The sequence below is a fragment of the Mus caroli genome, unplaced genomic scaffold (assembly GCF_978045245.1).
Source record: "Mus caroli unplaced genomic scaffold, Mus_caroli_1 scaffold_19, whole genome shotgun sequence".
NCBI lineage: Eukaryota > Metazoa > Chordata > Mammalia > Rodentia > Muridae > Mus > Mus caroli.
In genome coordinates this window covers 20,319,497-20,325,712 of record NW_028227274.1, presented here as the reverse complement: position 1 = coordinate 20,325,712, position 6,216 = coordinate 20,319,497, and positions in this window count along the sequence as shown.

Below are 6,216 nucleotides of genomic sequence, written 5' to 3'. Positions count from 1 at the left end.
GATCCCTGGGCATAACAGAGTGATTCCCTTAGTTCATTTTATGCCGGTTAGCTTTGTTGCTGATCTTTTAGAGATTTCAAGTGTCTGATTTCAGATGTCTTCCTTGTAAAAACTATTTCTAGAGTCTATGGTTTTAGCCAAGAAATCTCTGTACCATTCTTGTAATTTTTATTCCACAAGTTTTAGGACAAATGTCCTAAGATGATTAATCATGCATTATAAATAACACATAAGGGCTGGAGGATGGCAGTAAGGAAGGCCATGCTTCATTCAGTGACAATCAGAATGGGAATGGAAAACCCCAACAAATGCAATGGGGGATGAGCAAGACGTATGCTATTCCAAACCCAAAAGAAAAATATTCTTAGGACAATCTAAAAATTATACAATAACACTGTCCGCCGAGTTGAAGATGAGTATGTGGATTAGTATATATATATATATATATATATATATATCATATGGCTAGTGGAAAATAAAGCAATATTTGGGGCAAGGAAAAAATGTAATTTTTTTCCTCTGTTACAGGGACAGGAATGCCAGACTGTTAGCTTTGGGCTTTATCATAGTTAAAGTAGCAAGATGAAATGTCAGGGGGATAAACGCTGTGTGAATCCATATTTGGCTGCAGGGACTGGCTGTACCAGAAATTTGCTCACAGAAATATGTGGAAGGTAGGGATGATAGACAAATCCAGCAGATAATCAAATCTACTTTTTTTTTTTCTAGTTTGTGCACCTAAATAGTCAAATAGGAGTCAAATTCTGACCACTGCATCATAATGAATTACAGTTTCACTAATTATAAGTATCAAAAGCCTGAAGACCAAACAGTAATTTTTTTTCTCTTTTTGATAGGGGATAGAATATAGGCATTGAAAACATGGTATATATATTAGAGCTTAGGGCATGGGAGGGGAGTCAAAAGAGTAGTAGAGGCAGAGAAAGGCAGAGAGAAGGACACAGTAGGGAAGCAGAGGTTGACCATGGCCATGTGGAGAAAGGGAGGAAGGGAATCAATATGACCTATAATTAACAGAATGATTTTGTGAGTTTTATTAATGACAGTCTTCAGTATCAGAATATTACTTGAGACTGAAACACAGGCTAGCTTTAAATCCATGGTAATTCTCCTTTTGGCTAGGATTACAGGTATGAGCCCCAATATATGGCTTAGCATTTTTTTCTCACTTAAGGAGATCTATAGCATATTGAACAAGAGATCTTTTCACAATTTCTTTGAGAGAACAGTCAGCAGAGAAGAAATTAAGTAATGGAACCAGAATCTTACAAATTATCGTATTTTTTTTTTTTGTCAATATGAGAAAGACATTTGTTTTCTGCTTTAATGCGGTTTGACTTTGAAGCTAACAAGGTACATGGTCATCAGCCACCAGGTGAGTTGAAAGGTCTCGCTTTCTGCTGTCCCTTTCTTTGGAAGGATTATTAATAGACTTAAACACTTAAATGGGCAACTATACTCACAACCTCTGTGTTTCAAGGCAATGGATTTATGCACCACAATGCCTAGTCTAGTCTAACAACTCAGATTTTCTTCCCAGCACAGCTCGGCAGTTTCTACCCAGCCCTTCCCATATCAGCTCTGTTCACAGTCTTATCTTTAAGATTCCAGTTTCAGCCTGTCTGCAGGTCCTAATCTTATCTGGGAGAAGCCTAACTCAAAGCTTCTAAATCTTTCCTTTTTATGTTTTAAATAATCTTAAGACCATGTAAATTTTGGAACTCATTAACAGTCTAGATCTAGTGAAAGATCCCTCCAAATTGCCTCACTACTTCTCTTGGGCATTCCTCACTACCAGTGTTCTCCTCTTAGAACCTCTGCTACTCCGTGAATGGCTGTCTATTTCAGTCATGCTTGATTGTTGCACCCCAAATCCATATTGCATGATAGAGGCTTTCCCTTTTGTAAAGAGGATGTGGGTAGAGGTGATGTCATTCATTCCTATGGCTTTAAATTTCCCATATTTATATCTCTCTAGCCCAGACTTTTCACTGTAGTTCAAGCTTCTAAATTCAAATGCCTACATGAAGAACTCTCCTGGTATTTCAAATTTAACTCCTCTGAAATTAAATTCTTTCTTCCTGCCTCTCCACCCAACCTGCTTCTGCTCCTCCTTCAGCCTCCAACTCCCAATCTGTTCCTGCTTCAAACTCCGTTCTGTTAGCCAATGCCTCCATTAGTTCACTACTCAAGACTGGAATCAGACAGCCTTTTACAACTGAAGCCCTTTCTGCGACTGCACAGAAAACCAGCCTGTTAGTTCACCTGCTCTTCTATATCAAAATAGCACGTTAGGGATCTTCTGAACAATAGATTAGTTTCTTATGGCTCTCGGGTTAAGCTGAAGGTCAAGATGCTGGCAGATTTGCTATCTAGCTGTATGTTCAATCTTCACATGAAAGATGCCATAGGACACCAAGTTCCAGCCTCGTGGTTCTTATTTCTGTCAATGTGACACAAACTAGAGTCACTTGTGATAAGAGGTGCTTAACTGGAGAATCCTCTCCATCAGATTGGCCTGTAGAAGATGTTTTGATTAATGATATATATGTGGAAGAGCACAGGTGACTCTGGAATGTGCCTCCCTTGAACCATGGTCCTTGGATGTATGAAGAAAGGAATGTTAGCAAACCAGTAAGCAGGTCTCTTCTTTGAGCTCTTGCCTTGAATTTCTGCCTTCATTTTCTTCAATGATGGGCTGTGACTAGGACACATAAACCTAATAAAACCTTCCTTTTCTAAGTTGCTTTTTGCCGATGTTTTTATGACAACCATGGAAAAGCAAATTAAGAGAGTTCCCATAACTGAATTTTCTCCCAAAGCCAGTATCTTTGAGTATTATCACCTTGAAATAAAATTGATGCAGATGAATTGTAGGGAGGGCATAAACATTCCTTCTACTGTTATTATATGACTTATTCTACATCTAAAATATCACCCGACCCCCAGCAGACAGGGTTTCTCTGTGTAGCCCTGGCTGTCCTGGAACTCACTCTGTAGACCAGGCTGGCCTTAGACTCAGAAATCTGCCTTCCTGTGTCTCCCAAGTGCTGGGTTAAAGGTGCCACCATTGCCCAGCTTAAAATATCTTAACCATCCCTTCCAGTTCCTTCCCTCTACTTTCTGGTTAGCATGTTAATAGGACATTACATTTCATATGAGCAGCTTCATCATCTATAAGCTTCCTCTCTGACCCTCCTGATTTCATTTACATTCCCTTTCAATCACTCCTTCAAGGAGCCAGGGAGACTCACAAAACGCCACATCATGTGACTGTCATGCTTTAGACATCTTTTTGGTTTCCTAGTCATAAAATCCAATTCCCAGGTGTAACAAGCCCTACAAGAACTGGCTGCCAAAGATGACTTCAATGTCACATTCTGCTTCTCTCTTTCCTGATCAATGAATGCCTAAGCTAGGGCCTTCTATACATGTGAACCACTCTTTTATTTTGAGATCTGTGTGCTTTATGATCCCTCTTCCAAGGTTGCTGTGTGTCATCGTCTCTCTCAGTGAGCCGCTACCCACTCAGAAGGTACTCACTACACTTGATAAGTTTGCCTGCCCATCCTTGCTATCTCCTCTCCTGTACCTCCATTGTTTCTCCCCCTTTTGTGAACCTTAAGATCCCATATAGTTTTCCAGTTTCCTATCTGTTTCCTTAGAGGTATTCAAGTTCTGTGAGAGAAAGACCACACATGCATATCCATATTATTTGTTTTAACCCTGAAGCAATTAACCTGGTGCTCATGATTATTTGTTGAATACAAGTCTAACAATGCATTCAATAAGGCTTTATTACTCTTTGAGGTTTGATCCTATATTGTTGTCTTTGCTATAATTTGCTAATGTGTTTCATGAATATTTTTGTTTAATAACTTAAGTGTAAGATTTTCTATGCTATATAAATTGACCCTGGGACTGAAAGAAATTTAAATTCTGTGACAAAAACCATGTTGATTATGGCATGTTATGGCTATAAATTTGGACATTATGAATTAAAATAATATTTTCCATACAACCATTATATTTTTCATTATCTACTTTCCCTCCTCAGCCTACTAGGGCCTAGGTTAGGTGCAGCTTGAGGGTTGGTGTTGCCATATGAATTGTAAAATTACTCTTTTGGTGAGGTAAGGTGTATTAAGGAGCAATTCTGACGGGCATCACTTGTTAAAGTCAAAGCAGCTAGTTCAAATGACTCCTATAGATGAAGAAGAGGCTCGCTATAGTTACAGTTTTCACAGCAGAGCTGAGCAGACCTAGCCCTGAAGAACTTAAAAGAGAAACAGTGAGTCCTGAGTTACTGAGGAAGGTTTAACTATTTTTTGTTGTTGTTGTTGTTGTTGTTTTTAGAGATTTCTCCTGAGGTTTAACATTTCTTTTTAGAGATTTCACCAGAGGTGAGTAAGATTGCCAAAGGTTTTTTTTTTTTTTTTTTTTTTTTGCCCCAATTTCCCAGCTAGTAATATAAACAAATCCACAGCAAGTCACATCCCTGTTTCCATTGCCAACACTAGGACTTGGGCTTTGGAAGATTGGACCTTTTTGAACAGTCTTTCCATAGTTTTTTTTTTTTTCTTTCCCCCAAAGAAGTATAGATTCTCTATAGCCTACTTTAGTACTGAGAGGCCTTTCACTTCTATAGTTAATTTAGTTAATGCAAATGAGGGTTGTTGCCATATTTGTGTACTGTCCAATTATGTTGAGGTGCTCCAATGTCCACACATTAAGGTGTCAGGTATGTTTATAGATACAATGCATATGTATGTGGTAAATCCCTGACATCGACTAAATGAGGTCCAAATTCATCCAAACCACTCAGCAAAAGTCATTAGATTGGGATAGCACATGACTGCTTCTTTCTCCCCCTCTCCCTTCCTCCCTCACTCCCTCTCTCCCTTTCCCTTTTTCCCCTTCTCCTATCCCTTTTCCATCAGGGACCCAGTAGGTAACTCTGACTGTGTGTGGATTACCATACATTCCAGGCTGAACTAATGCTAGCACCAGCATTTGTTCGTTCCCCTGCTTTCTGAGCTCTGGGAACCGGTCTGAGAACTACTTCCAGTACCACTACCCATTTCTTAGGCACTTGTTATTTATCCATCAGGTCAGAGTTATTCAGAAAACAAGAGAATATGACTTTTCAAGGGTCATGCAATAAAAATTCTCCTAGAACACAGAGAACATATTCATGTAAATGTGTAGACACAACACCAGATACAGTGGGATTTTTATGACTCAACAAAATATGTTCAAATTCTAAGTTGCTGTCACCCTCTGCTGGGTCAAAAATACATAAATTGTATTGGTACTATACAAAGTAAAATAATTAAGAAAAGTGGCAAACATCAGGGTACCCTTTGAGTTATATCTTTTATTTATAATTTTTGAAGCAGGAATGTATACATGTACTGTATACAAAAATAAAGTATATATCTTGGTATAGAAGGACTTTAGTGTCATTATTAAGAGAGTTATGGTGAGGAAACAATATTTAAATTTGAAATTCAAGGAAGAGTGCTTTCTGGTCCTAAAGAAGGCTTTCAGAATAAAGATCTATGGAAAAACCATATAATTATGGGCCAACTTATATCCATGACAAAGTCAACTCCATAGAACTAGATTACTCTTGAGTAAATGAGTACTCTAGTATCAAATATCCTTCCAGAAACTTCTAGGAACAAATTAACTATATACAACAAAATCTGCATCTCTCAACTTGGAATCATGCCCTATCTTGGGTACCACAAACAAAAAACTTTCAGAACTGTTCTTGTGAAACACACCACACATAGAAGGCTAACTCAAAATATTCCTCCACTTGTTCATTCTGTATACTGGTGTATTTATGATACTCAACATTTTAAAAGTGTGAAAGATCTAAAGACAAATAGCAGATATCAATAAATTGAAAGCGACATCGTCTCAGAGGTAGTAGATTTATTTGTGACTTCTCTTCGACAGCAGTGTCTCTGAGTTCTACTGAACCCCTGTTTATCAGGGGAAAAATTCAAGCACTCAGGACAACCCTTTGATGCCAAAGGGAGAAATAAAAAAAAAAATAAAAGCAGTAAGGGTGGCCTCAAGAGAAGCAGAGCCCTTGTAGGAATCTTGTAAGTTAATGAGAATTCACCCGGGACTCAAGAGCGATGGAGAGGGAGAGAAAGGAGGAGACAGAGGGGCGGGGGCAAA